General features: G+C 40.1%; 1 non-coding gene across 1 annotated transcript; it reads right to left on the minus strand.

The window, feature by feature from the left end:
* Window positions 1-1906: 1906 nt before the first annotated feature.
* On the minus strand, window positions 1907-2035 carry LOC118619459. The gene has a single exon (XR_004957234.1). It is a non-coding gene; the product is annotated as a small nucleolar RNA SNORA3/SNORA45 family (small nucleolar RNA).
* Between the last annotated feature and the right edge of the window lie 9687 nt (window positions 2036-11722).

Consider the following 11722-nt stretch of genomic DNA (forward strand, 5'->3'; position numbering starts at 1 on the left):
AGATTTACTGGTCAGATGGCAGCTTCACACCCACAGGAAAGGCTGTGAGCATTGGCATCTCCGCTTTCTGAGAGCACAGAGGTTCTCTCCTGTCCTGTGTGCTCCAGGCGGGTAGAATGAAATAGGAAGAGGTGAAGGCCTTACCTACCTACAGACATGCTAACAGATAAAAACATAGTCCTCTCCCTTTGACTTTTATTCCCTGACCAATGAAGGTGTCGTTTATACAAAAACAATAATTACAATAACCATAAAAATAAAAATAAAAACAAAAACCCCTCTAGTCCACCCTGCTGTTGTTTGCACCTTCCTGTCTAATGGTGTACTCAGACAGCACCAGTCCCCAGCGGGTGTTGGATGAAAGAAGTAAACAGTGGAGATTTTTCAGGGTCTGTTCTTTTTTAAAAATATGTTTTTATTGATTTTTTTAGAGAGAGAGGAAGAGAGAGAGAGATAGAAACATCAATGTGAGAGAGAAACATCAATTGGCTGCCTCCTGCATGCATGCCTCCTACTGGGGATGGAGCCCGCAACCTGGGCATGTGCGCTGACCAGGAATCAAACTGGCAACCTCTTAGTCCATGGGGTGACGCTCAATCCACTGAGCCACACTGCCTAGGCCACAGTCTGTTCTTTTAATTTAATTTTTTCCATATTCCTTAAGATATGATTGACATATAACAGTATGTAAGTTTAAGGTGTACAAAATGATGATTTGATTCACGTATATATTGTGAAAAGATTATCACAACAAGGGTTGTTAACACCATCACCTCAGATAGCTGCCATTTTTTTGGAGGGGTGTGTGCTGGGAACATTTAAGATCTATTCTCTTAGCAACTTTCAAGTATATAATACAGTATCGTTAACTACAGTCACTGTGCTGTGCACTCGGGCCCCAGAACTTGTTCATCTCAGAGAGGGTCTATTCTGTAGAAAACACAGACATTTAGGTATGAATGATGCCTTTCTCCAAATAACTTAAAATCTTACTAACACAAGCATGTAAACGTTAGAAAGGATGGAGCTGGGGCCGAGGGAGTTTAGAGGAAAGTCACAGGCGTGACCCCAGGGACAGTCCAAGAAGGTTTCATGGGTGAGAGGCAGTGAATTACCTTAGACTCAGCAAATATTATAACACCTAAGGCATGTCTAGAAGATGCACACCAAACTGTTTAGTTTTGGAGAGGAGCCTGAAGGGTATTAAAAGGACAGTTGATTTTGACAAGATTCATGTATCACTTATATAATCAGTGGTGGGCTGGTAACTGTTTAAGAAGTGACTATTTCTTCTTTTGAAAATGTTTCTATTGCAGTGTTATCGATTTCCACACTATAAATACTTCCACCATTGCAAATTTCAAGCAAACAGTGTAAGATCAACCAGCTCACAAATTCTTGGGAATCTAATAATTCAAGCATTTATGTGCCAGGTTCTGAGTCAGGTGTTGGGGAAGATGAAGAAAAGATTATGATACGTTCCTTGTCTGACAGGAGACAGAAATACAGTGGGTGAGCTCAAGGAACAACTAAAGGAAGGAGAGATTAACTTTGGCAGGTGTCGGGCAGGAGGACAATCAGAGAAGGTTCTCTAAATGAGCTTGGAGAGATGAAACCATAGTTATGTAACTAGAGAATGGGGAAAAGCTGCAAAGTATGAAAAGTAAATGATATAGTCAGGGGATTGCAAGTTGCTCACTGCACAGCATTGGCACAAAATATAGGATGAGGCCAGAAGAGAAGGTCAAAGTAGTGAATTTCACTATGTAGTAATAAGGGCTATTGACAATTTTTTTTTTTTCTAGAAGAACAGAAAAAAGGGTTATCACACTGTGGCAGGTACCAACTCCCTAATAGGTATGAGGAAACATGCCAGACAACCCATTCCATCTAGGAGCTGGCGAGGGTATGTTTCTGACCTGGGCACTAACGGGGACACTGACTGCCCTTGCCAGTGAATCAAGACCAGAAGATTCTCTCTGAGAACTCTAGCACACCAGGACAACAGCTGTCAGGATGTGACTCTAGTCTCGGGTGACAAATTTTTTTTTTATCCTCACCCGAGGACATTTTTCCATTTTTTGTTTGGGTAGAGTGGGAGGGAGAGAGAGGAAGAGAGAGAGAGAGAAACATCGACTTGAAAGGGACACATCAAGTGGCTGCCACCTGCACAACCAACCAGGGCCGGGGACAAACTGCAATAGAGGTACGTGCCCTTAGCAGGAACTGAACCCGGGTCTCCCTGGACCACAGGCCGACGCTCTAACCGCTGAGCCAAACCGGCCAGGGCTTTTGACAATTTTTGAGAAGCACCAGACAATAATTCTGATGACAGTGTGAAGACTAAACTGTAAAAGAGACCATTGTGTTATTTCAAGCAGGGTATAATGAGGGCTGCAGTTAAGGCCATGCAGAAGAGATTGAACTGAGGCAGAGCCCAGGGAGGGAGAAATGACAGGACCGTAGATTGGCTGAGGTGAGTGGAAGAGATTGGTTGCTTGAAGGTAATGCCTAGGACTTTGAAAAATGGTCATTCTGTCTCTTGTGGGAATGAATGACTTCACCAGAAAAGAGAGGAAGCATTTTTAAGAGACTATAAAGTTTAAGACTTGGGAGCCCAGTTGGTTATTTCCTTTGTGTTTTTCTACTGACATTTGTAAGTTTGAAAGCAAGAAGGTCTGAAACATGAGGGGCAGGTCATGAGGATGGTTTCATATTATTAAATTTGGATTCATGAATTTTGCTTCTGGGTAAGTATGATATGAAAAGGATGGGTTTTTGGTTTGGGATGAAAGGCATCTCACAAAATTGGAAAATAATAATTAACTCAGGAGTTTACCAGATAAAAAATAATCTATCCATGGAACTTGAAAAGAGAATAGACGAGGGAAGGGAGGAAAGCACCCAGGTAAACCTGTGAATCTAGTTACTCCAAAGAGTGATAGGCACGACAGAGAAAGAATAAGGGAGCAGGAGGTGCCTGGTGATTCATAGGAGAAAACAGTTACAAAAGAGGCCAGAAACAACACTTACGGCCTTAGACGTCTGTGTACAAACACACAGAACATAGGTAGCAAGCAAAGTAAACTTGAGATTATAACACTAGGTGTAAACTTGATGATCTCATTGAAATCTTGCAGTTGGGACCTGAGACTGACATATGGCGATGAAATCAAATCTATGCTTCATTCAAAAGAGGCACACCAGTGGCCCTGACCAAGTGGCTCAGTAGGTTGGAGTGTTGTTCTGTACACCAAAATGTTGCAGGTTTGATTCCTGGTCAGGGCACATACCTAGGTTTTGGGTTTGATCCCCAGTCTGGGTGTGTATGGGAGGCAATTGATCAATGTTTCTCTCACATGGATGTTTCTCTCTCTCTTCCTCTTTCTAAAATCGATAAACATATCCTTGGGTGAGAATTTTTTTAAAAAGAAGCATACCTATGAGGTAGGGAATAAGACTGGTGTGTGTTGTAGGGGAACTAAGTGGAAGGCCATTGAAGAACATAAAGATGAATATTTAGGAAGAGATGATTAGACCATTAAAGCCATTACTAGGTACTGTTTGACCCGAAGGTAATAGGGCAATTATGAAATATCAAATTTATATAAAACATCCAAATAAAATCCTTTCAAAATTTGTAATGAGAAATCTGACCTTGATTTCAAGAGCATGACATTTTTTGTATCAATTTTTATGCTTGAAATAGCTACATGTAGTTCTTGACCAAGACTCTTTAAAAATGATCTCTTAAGCCCTGGCCAGTTTGGCTCAGCGGTTAGAGTGTCGGCCTGCGGTCCGGAGAGACCCGGGTTCGGTTCCTGCTAAGGGCACGTACTTCGGTTGCAGTTTGTCCCTGGCCCTGGTTGGTCGTGCGGGTGGCAGCCACTCGATGTGTCCCTTCACGTCGATGTTTCTCTCTCTCTCTCCTTCCTCTCTCTCCCTCCTACTGTATCTGTACAAAAATGGAAAAATATCCTCAGGTGAGGATAAAAAAACATAATAATAATAAAAAAAATAAAAATGATCTCTTAAAATACTCAGTAATCTCCATCAAGAAGAGGGGTAAATGGATAGCAAAAAAAATTTTTTTCATCCTCACCTGAGGACATTTTTTAAAATTTTAAAATTTATCTTCAGATAGAGTGGGAGAGACAGAAGGAGGAAGAGAGAGAGAGAGAAACATCACTCACACCACCCCAACTGGGGCCAGGGACAAGCTGCAACCAAGGTACATGCCCTTAGCGGGAACCAAACCCAGGACTCTCCGGTCCGCGAGCCAATGCTCTAACCACGGAGCCAAACCAACCAGGGCAGAGGCACTTTTTAATATGTTATTTATCCTTAAATCATCACTGTAAAGTACTAAGGAAGTAGCAATTGTCACTCCCATTTTATAGATGAGAAAAATGAAACCCAGGAATGTAGATACACTGCCCCAGACCAAATAGTGGTCCAACTGGGACTAATTTCTAGTTCCTAAAAATTATATTACTTCTACTTATTTATGGATAACATAATATCTCTTCATGAAAAGATGTGTTTTTTTTTGACAAAATTATTATCAATAGGACTATTCTTCTTTTGACAAATTATTATGTACGTTTCATCCATTATAATCCAATTTATTATTTCCAAACAACAGTAATAGTTATTTAAACAGAAGCTCTTTGCAGAGATAAATTGCATTTTGTTTACCTGAATCTAAATTCTTTTTTTAAATTAAGCAGTCATCTTTAATACTGTGTTACTTTCAGTTATAAAAAATATGGTTTTCCACATTTTTTTCTACTTTATTTTTATTAACATTATTACAGATATCCCCCATTACCCACCCTCTGCCCACCTCCATCCAGCCCCCAGCACCCCTTCCCTCTGGCCACCACCACACTGTTGTCTGTCTATGGGTTATGCACATATGTTCTTTGACTAATCTCTTCACCTTCTTTCGTGCAGTCCCCCCAGACCCCTCTGACCTCAGTCAGACTGTTTCATGCATCCATGCCTCTGGTTCTATTTTGTTTGTCAGCTTATTTTGTTTATTAGATTCCACAAATAAGGGAGATCAAATGGTATATGTTTTTCTCTGACTGGCTTATTTTGCTTAGCATAATAATCAGGTCAATCCATGCTGTCAAAAAGGGTAAGAGTTCCTTCTTTTTTAGAGCCATGCAGTATTCCATTGTGCAAAATTCTTGTAGACAATCTTACATTCTAAATACAGAATCTCTCATTTGTGCAGAATGGTTAAGAGGGGCTGGCTGAACATTACTGCATGTAGCAGGCCCCCCACTCTTCAAAGAATCCAAACACAAAGATGAAGGAAAAGCACTTGCTTCTTTAAAAGGCACACTCTCTCACATTAGTATGAATAGCAACTCTCACTACCTAGTTCCATTAAAAAAGGAGGTAGCACCCTGGACAGTTTTTCTCAGTGGTTAGAGTGCTGGCTGCAGACTGGAGGGTCTTGGGTTTGATTCCTGGTCAAGGGCACGTATCTGGGTTGCGGGGTTCAATCTCAGCCCCAGGGGTCATGTGGGAGATAACCAATCAAACCAATCGATGTGTCTCTCTCCACATTGATGTTCTCTCTCCCTCCCATTATATCTAAAAATCAATGGAAAAAATCTCCTCAGGTGAAGATTAACAAAATAATAATAATAATAATAAGTAGCAAGTGAGCTGATTTAAAAAAATCATTTTCTATATTACTTTTTTTTTTTTTTCATGTAACTTTTTCTCCTAGAAATAGCATATTGGACCAGGCTGGTGTGTTCAGTGAATTAAGCTTCCTCCCAAGGACTGGGAGGTCCTGGTTCGATTCCTAGTCAGGGCACATACCCAGGTTTCAGGCTCAATTCCCAGAGGGGGCATGCAGGAGGCAACCGATTGATGCTTCTCTCACATCAATGTTTCTATCTCTCTCTTCCTTCCTCTCTCTGTAAAAAAATCAATAAAAACATATAAACATGTCAAAAAATAGCATGTAAGAAAAAGAAATTTTAGTTTAGGTAGACTTTCTGGTGAGTGGTATATTGAATTTTAAAGTTATTAATATATCTGTTGTTTAGCTTCTTTTCCTTAGGGTACCAATAATTAGATTCCATTACTGGGTTTGCAAACATCCGCACTTGTCCACAGAATCAAGACCCACGAAGGACTCTGAGTGCGTCAGCACAGGCACTCCCTCTACCCCCGTCCCCGGTTGTTGTGGTCTTATTTTACAGTAAAACCTTTATATAACTGATGAATTTGGGCAAGGGGATGCTGTTAAAGCTGAAAGTCAGTTATATAATAAAGTATTTTTCCCAAATGCGTATGTTAAAAAACAGACAAATTGCCCTGGCCGGTTTGGCTCAGCGGTTAGAGCGTCGGCCTGCGGTCCTGAGAGACCCTGGTTCGGTTCCCGCTAAGGGCACGTACCTCGGTTGCAGTTTGTCCCCGGCCCTGGTTGGTCGTGCGGGTGGCAGCCACTAGATGTGTCCCTTTCACATCGATGTTTCTCTCTCTCTCTTCCTCTCTCTCCCTCCCACTCTATCTGTACAAAAAATGGAAAAATGTCCTCGGGTGAGGATAAAAAAACAAAAAACAGACAAATTAGTTTACCTGTTTTTACTTATGTAGACATGTTTTTGTAATTAAAATTAAGTATGAAAAGTTTAATTTCACAAAAAAGTTTTCTATATGTATTACTGTAATTTTAAATTTGTACTGAATAGGCCTAGTACATGCGTGCATTCACCAGTCACCGCGGATAAACAAATGCACAGGGCTGGTGCGTGGTTTGCGCCATGGAAACACAGGCCAGCACACGTTAGAGCTGTTGCGGAAAGTCATGCCACGAGACAACAGAACCAGTTACTGCTAGTGCAGTGCGGTGTGATCATGTGCTAATCATTCTCTGAATGTTGTTTAGGAGCGGTGACTCTTGGATTTAAATATGTAGACTATAGATGTAGATATGTAATATTTATGTCGGCTAAATAACTACAGTATTTCTTCCAACTTATGGCCTATTTGCTAAAATTTATTGAAAATAACAGTGAGTTAATAATAAAACAAACCTTTTAATTTAATTATAAGCAAATCTTGGTTAAAAGCATTTAAAAAGTAGTAGGGTGTTAATTTTCACATATGACCTACAGACCAAAAATGTCCGTTAAATCCAAAGTCTGTTAAAATGAGGTCTGAAAAATTGAGGGTTTACTGTACTTTAGTTATTTGTGTCCCTTGTGTTTGTCCCCATACCTGGCACAAAGTAGGCACTGGATAAATATTTGCTAACTGATGTACTGACCCACTGACAGCCAGACTTTACACCCAGGGCCAAGGCCTAGCCTAGGCCTTCCTGGATTCCTGGAATATTTTTCTTATTTCAAGAAACAATACATGCTTGCCCTGACTGGTTTGGCTCAGTGCTTAGTTTATCAGCCCAAGGCCTGAAGGGTCGTGGGTTTGATTCCTGATCAAGGGCATGTACCTGGGTTGTAGGTTTGATCCCCGGCCCTGGTTGGGGTTGTGCGATAGACAACCAATTGATGTGTCTCTCTCACATCAATGTTTCTCTCTCTCTCCCTCCCCCCTTCCTCCCACTCAACCAAAACAAACAAACAAACAAAAATCAATGGAAAATATCCTTGGGTGAGGATCAGGAAAAAAAGTTTGTAAAAATGAAAAAACAATACATGCTCATTACAGAAATTTATAAAATAGAGAAACACACACACACACAAAAGAGAAAACGAAGCTCTCTTTATCTTACCAGCCATAGAGATGATTATGCCATATTATGACCATTTTCCTATTTATGAAATATTCTTCAAAACATGTTTTTAATGGCAATAAAATAATTCATTGTGTGGATTGCCATATCTAACCATTTTCTTGTTGTGGATCATATACATTCTTTAAATTTGCCACTGTTGGAGATGATATTGTAATGCAACACATTAAATTCTCTGACTATTAAAGCTGATTATCAAGTTACTTTCCAAGCCCTGGCCGGTTTGGCTCAGCGGTTAGAGCGTCGGCCTGCGGTCCGGAGAGACCCGGGTTCGGTTCCCGCTAAGGGCGCGTGCCTCGGTTGCAGTTTGTCCCCGGCCCTGGTTGGTCGTGCGGGTGGCAGCCACTTGATGTGTCCCTCTCACATCAATGTTTCTCTCTCTTCTCTCTCTTCCTCCCACTCTATCTGAACAAAAAATGGAAAAATGTCCTCGGGTGAGGATAAAAAAAAAAAAGGAAAATTATAAAAAAGTTACTTTCCAAAAAGATTATATCACATGTTAGTGCCTCAGATATTTTAAATGCTGACAGTTGAAAAATGAGGGTTTTGAAACAACTCCTTTCCTTTTAAAAACAGCCTCCAGTATAATGAGAGTGAACTAATGTTTTCCTCCAGACTTAACTCCGGGTCCTGTGAAGGGGAATGGATAATTTGGAAAACATGCCTAGAATCCTCAACCTATAAGGTTGCTTGTTCGATTCCCAGTCAGGCACATACCCAAGTTGCAGTTCAGTCCCCGTCAGTCACCGAATGATGTTTCTCTCTCTATCTCTCTCTTCCACTCTCTCTAAAATCAATAATAAAAAAAACTTGTGATATAAAGGCGAAATGATGTTGCCCGAAATTGAATGATTAATAACACAAAACAACTAATATCGTCATGCTGATTGTTGTCACTGTATCCATAGCCTCAAATTAAGAACTGCTTTCTCTTTACAAAAGATAAAATCATGCTAATTAAAAGGGGAAAATATTGGGAAGAGGAGTCAGTCAAAAGAGAGAGCACTGTTAAAAAAAACTAACATTCAGCCCAGCTGATGTGGCTCAGTAGATGAGCATCAACCCCTGCAGCAAGAGGTTGTCGGTTTGATTCCTGGTCAGGGCACGCGCCCATGTTGTGGGCCCGATCCCCAGTGGGGGGCATGCAGGAGGCTGCCAATTGATGTTCCCTCTCATCAATGTTTCTCTCTCTCCCTGTCCCTTCCTCTCTCTAAAAACAAACAAACAAACAAACAAAATAAACAAACAACAAAAAAACCCCCACTAATATTCAGTTCTACTCTGAGGAATATATTTGTTTCATTCTGAAACAAAAACATCATTTTCAAAAATGATACATAATGAAAGCCAAAATTTTCAAAATTTATTCGCCATTATCATAAAGAAAATTCCATTCTGATGCTTGTTTTTCAACTGGTGCATATTTTACCTCAGAGACTGGCAGACCAGGTGTTAGACTGAAGGCTTTGCTCAGTACTTACAGCAGGTGTCCATCAGCTTCTAAATACAGCATGACTGTATCTCTTTAAGTCAGCGTTTAAAATAACTGTGAGCAATTACGAACATCTAAAGTATTATTATTATTGCAACAGAATAGCTTACCTATTTTAAATTTAACACTTGATAGAACAGTTTAATTCTAGGTTTCCAGTCGAGCAAAGGTTACACTATTTGAAATTCTGTGGAAAATTCTAGAGGTAGAGTCCTGGGCTCTGAGCCAGTCCTTCAGTGGGAAACCACTATTTTAGAAAGTGGGATTTTTTTGGAGTACAGTGGGAGTGAGATTGAAATCAATCTTCATGTGGGACAATTTTGCTGAAAAGCTTGAGTAATTGACCCTTTATTTTACTTTTGTGTACTAATTAAATGTCATGAATCCAATTCCAGTTTATTTTCCAATCATAAGCCTATTTATTATATTTTACAGCTTGATGGCTCATGAATGAATTTTGTAACCACCATTAGTAAAAACAAGGATATTCTGTTGAGTTGGGTACATGTACTTTTATTAATATGAGGGTAGTTGGGAAGCAGTATTGCTTCCACTTCCTTTGTACATTTCTTTAGATAGCCTCATGGTTAACGTTGCAATTCTTAGTGCATGCTTAAAGGCAGACCATCGAAAGTGGATTCAAAGCCACCGTAGTTTTATCCTAAAGCATACTGGGAAACCAATGGTACCAAAGTCATGTTGTCAGGGGATAAATAATTTCTAGGGCCCTTATGCTTCCCTTTGACAAGGAATTGCGATGGAGAGGAAGATATAAGATGTATAGCCACTTCTAGTGATACCTTTTTTCTTTGATCCTCACCCAAGGATATTTTTATCCACTTTATCTTCAGATAGAGTGGGAGAGAGAGACACACATTGATATGAGAGACACACATCAACTGGTTGCGTGCCCTGGACCGGAATCAAACCCATGACTCTTTGGTCCACGGGCCAACGCTCTACCGCTGAGCCAAACCGGCCAGTATAGCCACTTCTAAATGATGCAAGATATGTTTTTTTCTGTGGATATTTTCCTTTCCAGTGGTGGTGGAAGATCTGAAAGTTCTGGGCTGGAGTAAAGGTCTAAGTAGCTGGGATATGAGGCAGAGTGGAGATCTGTGATCTGTGGAATCTAGAGAAAGTAGAACATTTCCATGTTCTTCCTCTGATCCCCACACTCACTTGTGTGCCCGCCCATGCCATTCTAGCTTCCTTAGCTCCACTACGTCAGTGGTTGGGGCTGGGGTCAATGGGATAGATGACTTAGAGAACGCTGTTAGTTATCTATCCATTTCTCCCCTTCCCCTCTCTCAGGGGACCCACGTTTTCATTTTAGTTTACATGATCAACTATGTACTTTGAGGGGAAATGATCTCAACCTTTGGCTTAACCCAGTCAGCTCACTCCACTTCCAAGCTAAGGTTATTGGTTCAGGGGTGAGCATATGACTTACAAGGTCCAATCAAGGTCAATCTCAGGACTCCTGCTTGGAATCCTGTGACTGAGGTTTTCTCTTTCTCTTCTAGATGCTAGGATATACAGGAACCACATTTCCTAACTGGAGAAAAATGACCAAAAGATGAAGTTAAATACTGGGAGAAACACATACAAAGGAGTGGCAGAGAAACAAAGCAGGAGCTCCTGGGTTAAACTGACTCTGAACTTCCAGTTACATGAACACATGAATGTCTTCATTGTTCAATCCAGTTAGGAGAGAGTTTCTCTGTGTCTCAGAACCAAAAGCACTGCAACCTTTACAGAAGGTTGGAGGTCTTACATGGAGGCATTATAGGGTCCTTCTCTAGGGTTTGTGTCTACCTTCTGACATCTTATGAATAGTCAGTTACCATATTAACCTAGAATATAGATTAAATGTTATGCACTCTCAGTGAAAAATACTAGAAAACAAAAACTGTTCAAGTATACAGTATAATAAGGAAGAGAAGGGCAGTATTCTGGGATCTACCCATCATTCATCACATATTTCTTTAAGAAAATCTGCTCCAACTTCCAAACAAGGAATTTATAAATGAATTTTGGGGACCCTCTAGGTCTCAAGTTTCTCATGAGGCTGTAATATTAGATGAAGTTTAAGCTATCTTCTAGCTTTAACATTCTATGATTCTTTGTTACCGGTTCATTTTAAGTAAATACAAGCGAATACCTGCAATAGGGCAGCATTCTTGAATAATATGGCATTTGAAGATTGTTCATTTCCTGTTAAGCAAGCTGTATCTTGTTTGTTTTCACAGAAGATGAGGATTTGCCATCATTATTTTAACCATTTTAAAAATTCTAGCATAGTGCTCACATCTTGCTTCTAAATATTTATACACAGAATACTTTATTTCCTACAGCAAACTAATTTTTTAATTTGTCAATTTTATGGAAACCTGAGAGATCCACATAGGTTCATATTTCTAAGCATAAGCAAATAGTGATTTCCT

Source organism: Molossus molossus, unplaced genomic scaffold, assembly GCF_014108415.1.
Source record: "Molossus molossus isolate mMolMol1 unplaced genomic scaffold, mMolMol1.p scaffold_m16_p_6, whole genome shotgun sequence".
NCBI classification, from domain to species: Eukaryota; Metazoa; Chordata; class Mammalia; order Chiroptera; family Molossidae; genus Molossus; species Molossus molossus.